The 16,501-nt window shown below is 39.9% G+C and overlaps 1 protein-coding gene across 3 annotated transcripts in view; it reads left to right on the forward strand.

Annotated features, from left to right (window-relative positions):
- WIPF1 (WAS/WASL interacting protein family member 1) overlaps positions 1–16,501 on the forward strand; it is a 124,384-nt gene that overhangs the window by 36,464 nt on the left and 71,419 nt on the right. The window contains exon 1 of one of the 3 annotated variants that reach the window (XM_035304510.3): positions 10,366–10,453. The exons of the other annotated variants lie outside the window; for them this stretch is intronic. The gene's annotated coding sequence lies outside the window, so the exon portion shown is untranslated. Of the gene's footprint in view, positions 1–10,365; positions 10,454–16,501 lie in introns of those variants that run through there. 3 annotated transcript variants of the gene reach the window in all.

The raw sequence follows: 16,501 nt of genomic DNA on the forward strand, positions 1-16,501 counted from the left end.
GTTGTTCTGTATTTATGAGCCTTCTTAAAACTAATCCTGGATAAATGACAAGGCTTTCCTGTGTGTCCCTAGCTAGTCTTTTTATGAACAAGGGAATTTGCCATTTTCTTTCAATGTTTTGATCAACAACAAAGATGAACGTAGGGCCTAATTATTTGGAATTCAATTGCATGACATTGGAAAGGGCCAGTTTGGTTGTTGGTATCAGGCCCTGTGGTATGCCAAAGAAGAATGACCCCGATAGGTAGGGCTATGTAGCTTTGAAGACAGCTGGTCAGAGGGCTCAATAATTTTGGCTTAGATCACCTCATAATGGTATCAGCAATGTACCAGTGTGTAGTCTACCAGCAAGAGAACTTTCTTGACCTTTCAATTTCCTTTAGCTGTTCCAAGGGTCAGAAGCATGGTGTTTGGTGTCTTTTCGCATGATTGCTGAGGCGAGGCTTCGCCTGATGTAATGCTCCCCAAATCCCCCAGGGTCATTTTAGAAACAATTGCCCTGGGTCTAGCTGGACCATTTGACCTACATTATGAAGCACAGACCACGCCTTGCCACAGTTACCTGCTGCACAAGTCACATGTGGCGGGCATGGGTTTAAATTTCTCTCAGAGATAGAACAACAAGAAGGCAGCTATGGTGTGTACTGGAAATGACACTTGACTTATATTTAGAAACGGGTTCAAATTCCAATTCTATCACTTATTTACTTATTTGAATAAATTTCTTCAATTCTTGGAACCTTAATTTCCTCATTTGTAATATGAGAATGATTAAATGTATTTAAAGTGTTTTTTTTTAGGCTAAATTGCTTTTTTTAAACATGTAATATTTAAACAGAAACTCTATTTTAAGGTATTTTACCACATTTTCTTATGGTCCAAACCAAGATTTCAGCCCAGTAAATTGAGTGATTGACAGGTCTCACTTGCTATACCTTTATCCCTATTACTTCCCCTCTCTACTCTATACTTCTCTATCAAAAATCAAATAAGGAATTTTAATGTTAACTTTAATTCATACACATATTAAAAAAACACACAAACAGTACTTGTATTTTATGGCCAGAATTTCCCCCATGCCCCTCCAGCAATACCAAAAATGAAAACTACTTCATTTTTTAAAAGAGAAGAAAAAAGATTGTGAATTCTTGTTTGTTACTGTGCCTCCTGAATTAGACATTAGGAAACTCAGAATTCTAGCCTTTTAGCAGGTCTAGCAACATTATTTTCTCAGTTGAGTTCCTCAGCTCTTTAGCAATTATGTTTGCATTTTTTGTGACCTCACCTAATCTAGAACAGATTCCTCAGTTATGATGGCTTTTAGTGACTGTAAATGAGGTAGTAGGAAACCCACGCTGGCAGCCTCCCTTCTCCAGTTACGTCTTTTTGCAGAAGCAGTCCCAGGATGTTTTTGGCTACGTCCCAGCCAGTGGGTTCCTTGCTGCCTCTGCCCTATGTTTACCCACATTATTTGTGAAAGCTGTAGCTAGTCCTCCATGTAGGGAGGTAGGTGGGGAAATGAATATGGATACCCAGCAGCATACCCCATTAGAAAGATTTCTGATGCCTATGTAATATTAAACCCCCCATATGATTACTGTTATTAACATGAACCTACCTTTGCATTTCTCAAAACAATAGAATGACTTTACCAGTTAACAGAATCCTACTGTGTAGTTCTCTGATGTTTGTGAAGAAAGATTACATGTATTTGATCTCTTGAAAAAAGTTTAGGATTTCTAAACCATTAAATATTAAAACACACACACACAGCTGGGGTAGAGGATACTATACTAATTAAGAGCATGGTCAGTCAGCAAAAGTCAAGAAAAGGGGAAACACAGAAAGAAAATAATATAACTGAACACATGATAAAATTGCAGGAATAAGATAATAAAAAATAAATGTGACTAGATTAAAGTCTTCTAATAAAATTAGTGACTCTCAGATTGTTTAAAAAGATAATCTGTATACCGTCTTTAGGAGTCATATGTATAGCAAAATAACACAAAAGAGGGGATAGGTTAGTGAATGCTAACAAAACAAAAATCAGGATAGTAATATTAATATTTTAAAATGTAGGATTGAATGTAAAAAAAAATACTGAATGAGACATAGAATAAGGAATACAACTCCAACAAGAGGATTTAACAATAATGAACCTTTATGCACTGAGTATCCTAGCACTGAAAAATCGGTTAAAAATACAAATAAAATAATACAGGCCAGGCATGGTGGCTCACCCAAGACTTTGGGAGGCTGAGGCAGGTGAATCACTTGAGGTCAGGAGTTGAAGACCAGTCTAGCCAACATGTGAAACCCTGTCTCTACTAAAAATACAAAAATAAGCCAGGCATGATGTTGTGTGCCTGTAATTCCAGCTACTTGGGAGGCTGAGGCTCAAGAATCACATGAACCAGGGAGGTGGAGGTTGCAGTGAGCTCAGATTGCACCATTGCACTCCACCCTGCCTAATGGAGTGAGACTCTGTCACACACACACACACACACACACTCACACCACACAATAAATATTAATAAAATAAAAATTGTTTAAATACAAATGAAGTTTTTCGTGATAGTGGGAGACTAACAAAATGCTTTCAATATTTGATCAAGTAGACAAAAATAAATAAGAACAGAATATTTGAATAGCATCATCATCATTATTGACTTAACCCATAGGAAATACACACAATTTTTTAAAAGACCATGGAGCATTTACAAAAATTGATTAAATACTCAACCACAAAGAAAATGTTCAATTAACAAAAAGTAGACATGTATCGGCCACATATAATAGTACGGTATCATTGAAAATTAACACGAGGCTGGGCACGGTGGCTCAAGCCTGTAATCCCAGCACTTTGGGAGGCCGAGACGGGTGGATCACGAGGTTAAGAGATCGAGACCATTCTGGTCAACATGGTGAAACCCCGTCTCTACTAAAAATACAAAAAATTAGCTGGGCATGGTGGCGCGTGCCTGTCATCCCAGCTACTTGGGAGGTTGAGGCAGGAGAATTGCCTGAACCCAGGAGGTGGAGGTTGCGGTGAGCCGAGATCGCGCCATTGCACTCCAGCCTGGGTAACAAGAGCGAAACTCCGTCTCAAAAAAAAAAGAAAATTAACACGAGATGGTTCCTGCCCCCACCTTTATCTAAGCACTTAGAATTTAAGATAGGATCCTTCTAAATAATCCTTGGATCAAGAAAATCAGTACTAAAAGTATAGACTGTTTAAAAATTAACAATGAGAATATAATGTATCAAAATGTATGGAATAGGACTAAAAATACACTTAAATAAGTCAAGGCTTTTATTTTAAAAGTACTGGAAAAGATTGTGACATAAGCAGCTAATAAAATAAAGCAAAACAAAGTGGGGAGAACGAAATAATAAATGTGGAGGAGGTGCCAGGCACAGTGGCTCACACCTGTAATCCCAGTGCTTTGGGAGACTGAGGTAGGAGGATCATTTGAGGGCAAGAGTTCAAGGTTACCACAAGCTATGATCATGCCTCTGCAATCCAGCCTGGGCAACAGAGGGAGACCCTGTCTCAAAAAAAAAGTGGAGGAGGGAAATGATGAAGATAAAGCAGAAGAAAATTAGAATTGACAGTAAAGCAAGAGTGCAGGGTCCCCAGGAGAGCTGCTGCAGTGAGAATGGAAAGCTGAGACAATGGGATGTAAGACACTATCCCTGCCCTCCTTGCAGCTTAGGTTTGGTTGGGGTGAAAAGCATGTGCAGAAAACAGAGAATAGGACCATATTCCATAAAGTGGTCATTTATGAATATAGCAGTTGGTATTCTATCTATGACATGGAAAATAGCAGTTAGGCCCTGAGTCTCTACACAGATAGAACTGAACCTGTATGTTGGCTTCAAACTTATCAAGAGACTCTGGAGAGGTTAGTTAGCTTCATTAAGCTTGATTACTCTATTTGTAAAGTGGAGATCACTGTACCTACCTCACAGAATTATAATGAGAATTAAAATATGTATGTAAAGCACTTAGCTCAATGTCTGGCATGTGGTACAGGCCTGGTAAATGGTTGCTGAAAAAAGTCATTGCGGCATCTCTTCCAGTCCCTTCTGGATACTGCTGGGATGATTGCAGCACTGTCAGTATTTTGGTACATTTTATACAGGAGTGGGACAGTAAACAGTATTTAGAGTAGCCAAGTTCTGCCTACCCGGATGAAAAGATTGGGCATTTTGTCTGTGACCATTTGTAAGATATGCCAGTGGGAAATGGTTGAATTAGTCTCTGTCCATTAAAAGAAAAAACAAAATCTATAAAGCATCATGCTCCCAAAATAACAGTGGTTCATTAGTTGGAGAGAAAATCCTGGAAACAGAGAGGGGACTCCTGGCCAGTCCTGCCACTCTGCACTTATATGTCTGTCTCAGTAAGAAAGCAGTAGCAAGGAGACCTTTTGATCTGCCTGCTGACCAGTCAGCATATTTGCTCCTCCTCAGCCAGACTGAAATTCCATTCTCACAACCATTCAGTGTCAACATTAGGCTGCGCAGGCATGATAGTGGACTCTTGAGATCTTGGAAACATAATGGAGTAAACACAAAGGAGTCAGTAAACCCAGAAAAGAATTTAACACCTTCCTTCATCCTTCTGCGCATGTTATCCAGTGTTCCCAGCACCATTTATTGAAGAGACTGTCTCTTACTCAGTATGTGTTCTTGGCACTTTTGTTGAATGGTAGTTGGGTGTAAGTGCATGAGTTTATTTCTGGGATCTGTTCTGTTCCATTGGTCTGTGTGTCTGTTTTTATTCCAGTACATGCAGTTTTGTTGACTATAGCTTTGTAGTATATTTTGAAGTCAGGTAGGCCTTCAGCTTTATTCTTTTTGCTCAGGATTGTTTTTGCTATTTGGGATCTTTTATGGTTTCATATGAATTTCAGGATTTTTTTCTTGTTTCTGTGAAGAATGTCATTGGTATCTTGATAGGGATTGCATTAAACCTCTAGATTGCTTTGGGTAGGTTGGCCATTTTAACAATATCAATTCTTTAAATCCATGAACATGGGATCTATTTTCATATATTTGTGTCCTCTTCAATTTCTTTCATCAAAGTTTTATAGTTTTTAGTGTAGAGATCTTTTACCTCCTTGGCTAAGTTCATTGTTAGGTATCTCTCTTTATACTATTGTAAATAGAATTGTCGTCTTTAACTCTTTTTTAGTTCACTATTAGCACATAGAAATGCTACTGATTTTTATGCATTGATTTTGTATCCTGCAACTTTATTGAATTTGTTTATTAGGACTAACCATTTTTTGGTGGAGTCTTTAGGGCTTTTTGTATCTAAGGTCATGTCATCTGCAAACAGGGACAGTGTGACTTTCTCTTTCCAATTTGGATGCTCCTATTTATTTATCTTGCCTAATTGCTTTAGGTAGAACATGCAGAAGAATGAAACTAGATCCCTGCCTTTCCGCACATACAAAAATCAACTCAAAGTAAATTGAAAACATAAGTTTAAAACCTGAAACTATAAAACTACTAGAAGAAAACATAGGGAAAATGCTTCTTGACATTGTTCTGGACAGAGATTTTAAAAATAAGACCTCAAAAGCATAGGCAACAAGGCAAAAATAGACAAATGGGAAAACATCAAACTAAAAAACTTTTGCACAGCAAAGAAAACTATTCAAAGTGAAGAAACCACCTACTGAATGGGAGAAAATATTTGCAAACCATACATCTGACAAGGGGTTAATATCCAGGCTACATAGGAACTAAGAGAGAGAAAGAAAAAAAAAACCCAAGTAACTTGATTTAAAATGGGCAAAACTGTAATCCTAGCACATTGGCAGGATGAGATGGGAGGAGCCCAGGAGTTCGAGACCATCCTAGGTGACAAAGTGAGACCCTGTCTCTACAAAAAATTTAAAAATCAGCCAGCTATGATTATGCATGCCTGTAGTCTTAGCTACTCAAAAGGCCAAGTCAGGAGGATCACTTAAGCCTAAGAGTTTGAGGCGAAGTGAGCTATGATCATGCCACTAGACTCCAGCCTGGGGGTGACAGAGTGAGACCGTCTCAAAAATAAAAATGGGCAAAAGACCTTGGTAGACATTTCTCAAAAGAAGACACGTAGATGTCCAGCATCACTGTTCATCAGAGAAATGCAAGTCAAAACCACAGTGCGATATGCCTCACTGTATTCAGAAAGACTGTTATCAAAGAAACAAAAGGAAACAAGTGTTGGGCAAGGATGTGGAAGAAAGGGGGCACTTATTGCTGTTGATGGGACTGTAAACTAGTACAGCCATTATGGAAAATAGGATGGGTCAGGATCTGGAAGAATTTGCAAAAAAAAGAAAAAAATCGAACAAAAAAGAAAGTAGTATGGAGATTTCAAAAAAATATTCAAAAGCATGATCATATGATCCAGCAGTCCCACTACTGGGTATATATATTCAAAGGAAATGAGATCATTATGTTGAAGCAATATTTGTCTTCCATGTTTATTATAGCACTATTTACAATAGCCAAGATATGGGAATCAATGTAAATGTCCAACAAATAAAACGTGGTATAGATACACAATAGATTACTATGCAGGCATAAAAATGAATAAAGCCCTGTCATTTGTGACAACATGGATGAACCTGGAAGACTCATACTAAGTGAAATAAGCCAGACACAGAAAGACAAAATACCACATGCTCTCACTCACATATGGAATCTTAAAAAAACAAAAGGTTGATATCGTAGAAGCAGAGAATAGAACAGATGGTTACCAGAGACTGGGGAGGGAGGGAAAGACGGGGTCAACAGATACAAAGCTACAATGAGACAGGAGGATGTGAATTCTGGTACACTGTTGCACAGTAGGGAGGCTATGATTAGTGGTAAAATACTGTATTTTATAAAATAGCCATGAGACGGGTGTTTGAATGTTCTCATCACAAATAAATGATAAATACATGAGTTAATGGATATGCTAACTACCCTGATTGGCTCATTATACAACATAGATATGTACCAAAACATCAAATTGTGCCCCATAAATATGTACAGTTGCAATGTCAATTTTAAAAATAAATAGACTCCCTCTTTTTAATTTGTATCAATATCTGTATTTTATCTATATTTAGGACTTGATGAGAATTTGTAGCTTGAGGTAAAGTTAGAATGTATTTGGAGTAGAATGTATCTTGAGATTTTTTAATGTCTGCACATGCTATGCATAAACCACCTTAGTCAAAATATTTGTTCAGTGGGAAAAAAATCAGTGAAAATAAATTATATCTCTTAGTCCAAACAAAAAGTAATTGACTGATCTATTTCCTCCATTCTCAAATCACCATCATCTGTAAGATGTAACATCAAATTACTAACAGGTAAAGAGGAAAAAAAGACATGACATTAAATGCACACTTTGATTCCAGGAATGTTAAAATGTGTAGGGAAAAAAACCCTACCAGCACAACCATGCATCTTGGGATTAAGCCTGTGCAGAATTTCACTCACTGGGTGTTATGGTATTTTGCAGCTGATAGAGGCTCGGTAGGACTAATTTTATTAATGTAATTAAACAAAATTTTTTATTAATGCACATGGGCAGAACTAGTGAAAATTGAAGACACATGTTTTCTCAGGCCCGTCAGTTTATTTTTGTATTCTTTTTAACGAAACAAAAAAGAAACCAAAATCATGGACAACTGGAGAGGTACTATATACATGGTGAGCCTGGAGCATCTTGTAGGGCTGGAAAGTGAGGAAGTACTTAAAAACAAACAAACAAAAAGCATTGATAGGGGTATGTCAGAGGAGCACAGAAACCAATGGTAAGAACTCCCAGTGGCCGAACCTGGAAGAGTTTTGAGGAACAGAATAAAGTACTGTTGAATTAAAATGCAAAGCATAAAGTAAATATGCATGCAGCCATAGTGGTATGAATAAATGATCTAATACATTAATAACTTTGTAGAAGAGACAAATCTTCCATGCAGAAGGATTCCAGATAATTTATATAGACAGTCTACCTTGAAGGACTTTATTCCAAAGAGTATGGTATAGAAAGGTGGGGAGGAGCAGCGAGCAACTTTACAATGGAGAAACCCGACACCCACTGCCTCAGCCAGGTGATCAAGGCCAATACCAACGGTACTAAATCATGTTACTAGTACATACATCTGATGTGATGTGATTAAAATGGCAGTTTCACCTGTGTTATCCTCCTGCAAATAACGCATAACCCCAGTCCAGTCTTATCAAGAGAAAAACACCAAACAAATCCCAATTGTGGCACAGTCTACAAAATACCAGACTAGTATTTCTCAAAACTGTCCTGGTCATCAAAAACAGGGGAAGTCTGAGAAACTGTCCCAACCAAGTGTAGCATAAGAAGACACGATGACTAAATGTAATGTCGAGTCCTGCATGGGATCCTGGAACAGATGAAGGACACTAGGTAAGAACCAAGGACATCTGAATAAACTGTGGACTTGAGTTAATAATAATGTATCACTATTGCTTTATTAATTGTTGCTTATGTATCATACTAAATATAAGAAGTATTTAATAGGGGAGATTGGGTGTAGGATATACAGGAACTCTGTACTGTCTTCTCAAGTTTTCTATAAATCCGTAACTGTTCTGAAATGTAAAGTGTATTAAAATTTTTAAATGCCTAACCAGAAAAGAAATAAATCATGGGCAGAAAGCCAGGTTAGGGATTTTAATGGAAAATTATAAAGCATTTTATTAAGGCCTTTAAAAATTCCACACAGAACACGGCTTAAGCAGAACATAAGCAGCTGCTTAGTTGAAAAGTGGGACTGGCAGCTTTACCCAGAATGTGACACTTCTATATACATTCAAGTTGAGACATCATTATTTTTTATGTAGTATTTTGTTTTCCCAAAGTTCTTGCAGTTTCTGACTCTGAGATGGCAAAACTTTACCATTATTTCTATTTTAAAGCTAATGCCATGTCTATAGCTTGGACAGTCGTTGTGACTCAACTGTCTAATCTAAATGTCATTTCAATCAGAAAACCAGCCATCAGCTGTCAAATGGTAAAAGAGTTATGTGTATTTTCAAAGCCAGAAGTGCAACCATGTGGTGGGACTGCAGGGTTTTACTGTTGTCCACAGTTCTGAGTCCCAGGACTGGTTTCCTTACTCGGTATTCTCACATGGAAAATGTCATCGGGGAATTATAGGGTAATATTTTCAAGACTAGGAACTTGTCCACAGTTACCTTTCTAAAAAACAAAAACAAAAAAAGACCTTTAAAAGCATTTAAAAAAAAAATTATGCCAGGGTAGCCAAATAGAAACAACTTTGGGGTTTTTGCACTGAGTCAAGTCTTACAAATTGTGGAACATTCCCCTTGGTCCAGGACATCATTTTACTCCCACACACCACTTCCTATATCCACAAATTCCAGTATGTTTGGACCCTGCTGGTGGCTCAGGGAATCACAAAAAGAAACAGGAAGGCACCAGCAAGCAGAACAAGAAAGCTAGACATGGTGCCATTAGGCTTGTGGCTTAGTCCCTGCCCCACCTCTCCTCCAGCCTCTCCAGCTGTACAGGGCAGAGAGGGTCACAGGTGGCACTCTCCTGGTGCTCTTGCCAGGCCTACATCACAGCCCCCATGGCCAGGACCCACACGCTCCCGGGAACCCAGCACCATCCGGGAGGAAGATGATGCCCAGCCCTTTCAAAGGAAATTAAAAGGCTGGCACATTTTGGAAGTCAGCAGAAGGGAAATGTCTCCCAGTTATTTAGCCCTGGAAGGCTGAGAATCAAGTGGTTTTTTTTCTGAACCGACATTTGGGGCACACTATCTGACAGCATGACCACATATGAACTTGAGACAGTCCCAGGAAATTTGGGGTGTGTAGCCATGATTGCTGCAGGATCCAAAAGTATGAACAAAGGCCTGAGTGTGCTCCTTTGATGGTGGTGCCCTCCAGAGAGGAGTGTGGGGACATCCTGGGTGCAGCAGCATCGAGGGTGGCAGTACCAGGGGCTGTCCTGATGACAGCAGAGACCCAAGCCCAGGGCTCATCTGTGAGTGCTCTACCTTTTCTCAGCTGCTGAACTCCAGCCTCAAGATGGGCGACCCTGGGGCTCAAGACTGTCTCTCCCTTCCCCCTTCACCTTCTTCTGGAGTCAGGAGTGCCTGGAATCTAGGCATGACTACCCCTGGCTTATCTCCTCTTTACCTGTGTCCTGGGAACACCCAAAACGAGCTGGGGGAGACAATCATTTCTGCAGACACGGGGTTACCCCCATGTGAATGAAGCAAGCAGCAAATCGATCTTATCACATGCCTCTGACCGGTTAGGGAGGCGAGTCAAGAAGGTGCAGTGAGGAAGTGTAATGTCACATGCAACATTTACAGGAAACTGGCTAGAAGACAGCAGGGGAACTCAAGAACTTGGTTGTTTTCAGCGGATTAAAACAACACAGGTCAGTGCTTTCCCCCACCTGAAAAACTTTTCATAGCCACTCTAAAATACCTAATTCTCTTTCCTTGAACTGTCTTTAACAATTTCTCTAACGTGAAGAACTTGTTCTTTGGCTTTGAATATAAGAGCCAGCGCACAGCTGGTAACTTCACGTTGTTAGAGGAACAAACATTGAGCCATTATGGTGAAAATGAAATTCTCAGAATCTCTTGCTTCCCTGTTTGGAACTTCTCTGCCTCTGAAAGAATAAAACTTCAGACATTCTTTAAATAACTTATTTCGTGGAATTCAGCTAGGCCTCTTGTCATTTTTACCTATTAATGTAAATGTGAAACGGGGCAGATCAGCCTGTGTTTGCAGACTTGTGGGGCACTCAAAGCGTGTTCGAAAATACAGAAATATTACGCATAAAAACGTGCTTGTAAGGTTATATGCAAAAGTTTGTCATTTTATGGGGTTTCATCCCATAAAACCCATCTTTTGGCTTGAATTTCTTGTTAAAATGATTTCTCATGTCATTGTAAATCCTTGTTTCCTTTTTTATTTTTTCACTGTTCTCCTTCCCCTTTTTTTCCCTCCCCTCTCTTACTAATACAAAATGGGAGTGGAGAAGCAGCAGTAGGGACAGCTTGAATATGAGACCAGAAAATCCTTTGCCCAGTACCAGAGTTTAAGAAGCAGGCACGCCCAGAGCAAAAGCCGAGCAGGCCCTGAAGAAGCCGTGAGGTGTGGTGGTTGCCAGAGCTTTCTGTCTTCAGCCTTGTGCTTCCTAGAGAAAAGTCTGCAAAAGAGCCAGAAAGACATCTAGAGGGGTGGGAAGCAGGAGCCCAGAAACATATCAAAGGCCCAGGATTATTCCTCCTATGACCAATGAGGGACAGTTTAATTACACAGTGGCCTGCTGCTTTCAGACCTAATGTAGAAAAAGAAAACGTCTCAAATCTGAGTTAAGAGAAGGAAGTTCCTACATTATGGGAACATTACTGTCTTTCAGATCTAGGACAGGCTAGCCAGAGAGGCTGCTGAGCTTTCTCTGGGTGTTTTTGGAAAACATTCTAGATGGTTTCTTTGACTGTGTGAATGTTTTAACTGAGATGGGGAGGATAATGAGGAGAGGAGATCAAGATCAGGAACTTCCTGTTTCATGTCTTCATTCCAGCCCAAAGTGTTGTAAAATGTGTCTGTACTGAAAAACAACGAAGGGGGGAGGGGCTGCTTGTGGACTCACGTGTTTATATCTCAGCAATGCAAAATAACTAGAACAGTGGTGAAAGAGAAAAATCATGGTTGATTCTGTCCTCCAATTGCCACATTTTTTTTTTTATGTTTTACTACCAAGTTGAACAAGAAGATGGAGAGAAAGCTGACAGAGAATAAGGGAAGATTCTAAGCTGGACATATGAGCCCTAGTGGTTTCAGAAATCCTGTACTGGCTCTGACAGTGTCAGCCCACATCACTGGGTGTGGGGGGTTGGAGGGAAGATTGGATTAATTGCTGGTTGGAGCCCTTTACACAAATGCTGTAGGAGACATGCACATGGGAGCTGCAGTAGGAAGGCCTCTTGTACCTGCCCTTGAGCACCAGGAAGAGGCTTACAACTTAGCAGTGGCTGGACATCCCTCGAAGGAGCTCTTCTTTCAGTTTTGTTTTGCTTTGTTGATTACACAACCTTCCTGTTCCAGAAGTTTTATATTCTGCCAATCTGCTGCTCTTAGTGGAAAGGGACTTTTTATTTGGTTAGAACACTTTTTTTTTTTGAGGCAGAGTTTTGCTCTTGTCACCCAGACTGGAGTGCAATGGTACCATATCAGCTCACTGCAACCCCCGCTTCCCAAGTTCAAGAGATTCTCCTGCCTCAGCCTCCCAAGGAGCTGGGATTACAGGCATAGGTCACCACACATGGCTAGTTTTTTATTTTTAGTAGACGTGGGGTTTCACTATGTTGGTCAGGCTGATCTCAAACTCCTGACTTCAGATGATCTACCCTCCTTGCCCCCCCAAAGTGCTGGGGTTATAGGCATGAGCCATCGTACCCAGCTTCCTGATGTCATTTTTGTAAATGCATCTTTCCAAAAGTTGTTTGTATTTCTTCTGGGGGTCCTTATTCTCTCCTATTTCTCAGCCCCTTCCCCATCTTTCCACTTTCACTACACAGTTCCTTTGTGTTTGAGTTGCAAAAAAAGGTTGATAAAGTGTTGTCATTGTGCAACACCTCTGACCCAGGTTCTGAAAATAAGAGTGGAAACACAGAGTGGTAGAAGGTAACAGATCCTGTTGGGTGGTAGAGAGCACCTAGAGTATTTATCTTGAGTGTAATTTTTTTTTTTTGAGACGGAGTTTCGCTCTTGTTACCCAGGCTGGAGTGCAATGGCGTGATCTCAGCTCACTGTAACCTCCGCCTCCTGGGTTCAAGCAATTCTCCTGCCTCAGCCTCCTGAGTAGCTGGGACTACAGGCAGGCACCACCATGCCCAGCTAATTTTTGTATTTTTAGTAGAGACGGGGTTTCACCTTGTTAACCAGGATGGTCTCGATCTCTTGACCTCGTGATCCACCCGGCTCGGCCTCCCAGAGTGCTGGGATTACACGCCCAGCCACTTGCTTGTAATTTTTAGATAAGAATGACTGCCAAGTTGAATACTGAGTTGAATTTAAAGGTCAAAGTGGAAAGAGACAAATGGTCACCTTTAGTCTGGAGAAAACATGGTGGATTTTGTGGGGAGAACAGTATGGGTACATTCCTGAACTCTCTAAAGAGAAGAGGTATGAGGCTGACTTCACAAATCTCTCTTCTTCCTCAGACCCAGTATAGGCAGGCCTCTTCTTTCTGAATCCCACATAATACCAGAGTGGCACTACGGGTCGACATCCACAGATGTCTGGGTGACCCTAATTTCAGAGGGATAAAATGGTGATATACACCAAACATTCATGCTAGTGGGGAAAAGGAAGTTAAACTCTGGTAAGTGCAACTTTTACAACTGAACTCGTCTTTGGTATCATTTTGAGTTGGCATGAACAAATCTGGAGGCCCAGCTCTCTGGATTTCTCAGAAGGAAGTTCCTGGGCATTTGTAAGGTATTATTGTTATCACTATCATATTGGGAAATACTAAGAACCATAGGTTTTTTTTTCGTGTGTGTGTGTGTGGGTGTTAATTGTGATAAAGGACACATAAAATTTACCATGTTAACCATTAAGCATACAGTTCAGTAGCATTAAGTATATTCACATTGTGCAGCCAGTCTCCAGAACTCTTTATTTTGCAAAACTGAAACTTATGCCCATTAAACAACAACTCCCCATTCCCTCTTACCCAGCTCTTGGCAGCCACCATTCTACCTTCTGTCTTTATGAAATTGACTTCTCTAGGTACCTCGTATAAGTCAAATTACACGTATTTGTCTTTCTGTGACTGCTTTATTTTACTTAGCCTAATGTCCTTAAGGTTCATTAGCACGTGTCGAATATTCTTTCCTTTTTAAGGCCAAACATATTTGTATGTGTGTATCTTTATCCCTTCATTCATCAGTGGACATTTGGGCTGCTTCTGCTTTTTCATTGTTGTGACTAATGCTGTGAACGTGGGTTTGCGCATATCTCTTTGAGATCCTGCATTCAGTTCCTTTGGTATGTCCCCAGAAGTGACATTTCTGGATCATATGGTAATTCTATGTTTGGTTTCTAAGAATTATCCAATAATTGTGTCTTTTTATACCACTCTCCCTCCCAAAACACAGACTCAAAGATACCTCATATTACAAGATCATTATCATTTGTCTTCAAGAATGCCTAAATGTTCATGTCTTGCTTCTGAGCAGTAAGGATGCAGAAGGTACTTGGGCTGTTGTGTCAGGAAAAGTAGCAAGACCAGTGTGGCTGTTCTTGAGGGATGGCCATGGTTGGTGTTTAGATTACAGATTCTACGATGCTATGGAAGGAAATGGTAGGAAAGATATGATAAACAGCCTGACACCGTGCTGTGTGGTGATTCTTTTGCTGGAGATGTTGTCTCCTGACTAAAATATCATTAATACTAATGTATACTCTGGGAAGGGATTGCCTATATGCCTGACTGATTTTTCACTCTGCCATTTCAATTCTATTTCTTCATCTGTCAGAAGGTTGTTCTGTTTAAAGAAAAAAAAAAAAAAAAGCTTTAAGTGGCCTCTTCTCCCAAAAAAGGCAACAGAAAATGACAAGAAGAGTTGCATTTGTTTATGAACGTGCATAGAAAGCTTTTTCTGGAAAAGAATAAACTGGGAAAAGGTGAGTCCTTGAAGTAGAACCCTGTCATAGTGCAACAAACTGAATTTAAGAGACACCTGTTTCCAGCTTATACAACATCCAGTGCCAGTTCCACAGTAGGTATTCACATGCCACTCAGATTATTTCTCAATGCTAATGAGAAGCTACTGCTTTGAGACTAACTAGCTAGACACTTACCAGACTTGGTTTTGATATTTTCTGGTGTGAATTAGGCTTCCTTTCTAGTTGTGTTCATGCCCAGATATGACATATTTTAAGTTAACTCATTGTATTTGTTTGTAACCTAGTGTGGCTTAAAAACAAAGAGTCATTTGTTATAGTAGGATATGTGCTTGCACACACAAATATACATGTGTGTATGTGTGTGTGCATAATGGGAGAAATTCTCTAGGGCATATGTTTCCTAAATTAGAAGTGATATCTTGGAGCCTACAGTTATTTGGAATTCTGCTATCTTCAGACTAGGAGGTTATACATGTATTATATAGAGAGGTGGGTTTGCTAGTAAACTGTAATTATTTCAGTAAGTCACTGCTTTATTGAATGGTGGTGATTTGGAATATCTTCTTTGATTTCCAGGCCAGCAATGGAAAGATTTGGTCTTCCTTAAAGGCTTTAGAGACTTGTAGAATGAACTTAACTCCTGAAAACTGGGTGTGGGGCCAATAGAGGGGGTGTTCAATACCTCACCAGCCTGCTATGCGGAAGGCTGGATGGAGGGGCTGCTAAAGGAAGAGAACTGGTGTTCCAGCTCCACCTTCTCACTGCAGTGTGACTTCTCAGGCAAGTCCCAGTTTAGAAGTCATCTAACTAAGTGAACATTCTTGAACTGCCACCAGGAAGTTCCTAAAACCTTTTTCTAAGCAAATAATATATGCTTTCAGTCTTTCTCTTCTTCCGTCTGCTTTTCCTCTTCTCTCTACTCCCCACTTTTTCCCTCTGCCATTTCATGCCCATTACCTTCTAAAAGCTCAGGTCAGAACTTACATACATGGACAGACTGCTTCCTTCCTGGCCCTGTCTCTAAGCTTTTTATTCCTCTTCCCCAGAGCATTTAATAACCTTCCCTGCAAAACAGGAAAGTCAAGGCTAATAGCATAATTATCAGATTAAAACTGTTTAAAAGGTTTTATATAAGAAAAATAATTTGGAAAAAAACCAATGTTTTTTATAAGATAGATCGTGATGAATCAGGGAGGATGAATAGTTTACTTTTTTTGAGAGAGAGAGAGAGATAGAGACTCACTATGTTGCCCAACTCCAGTTGGAGTGTAGTTGCTAGTCACGGGTATAATCATGGCACACTACAGTCTCAAACCCCTGGACTCAAGCGATTCTCCTGCCTCAGCCTCTCTATGTTTTAAAGACTTCTTTTAAGGATCCATAAGTAGGTAGCCATAAGAGAAGGGGAACTGAAAAGGCCAGAGGATAATTTTCTCTAAAAGACAAAAATGTTAGGTTATTCAAAAACTATTTTTTTCCTCTACTTCGGTGCCAGGAACATCTGGCCTCAGGAAAGGTTTAGGAAAGATGCTGTTGTCATCATTTAAAACTTAAAGAGGTAGGTCAAAAATAATCTTGGACTCTTTAAAACTAGAAGGGACCTTAGAGAGTTGTGTCCTTTTATTTTTAGATTTGGAAACTAAGGCCCAGAGAGGTTAGGTAATTTGTCTGTGATCAAAGTAGCTCATTTATGATGGTAGTGGGTGTGGAACAAGGCCCCTGGCTACACACTGGTGACACAAGGGGGAAATGTTGAAGGGGCCCAGGGAACTTTGGA

Source organism: Callithrix jacchus, chromosome 6 (assembly GCF_049354715.1).
Source record: "Callithrix jacchus isolate 240 chromosome 6, calJac240_pri, whole genome shotgun sequence".
Lineage (NCBI taxonomy): Eukaryota > Metazoa > Chordata > Mammalia > Primates > Cebidae > Callithrix > Callithrix jacchus.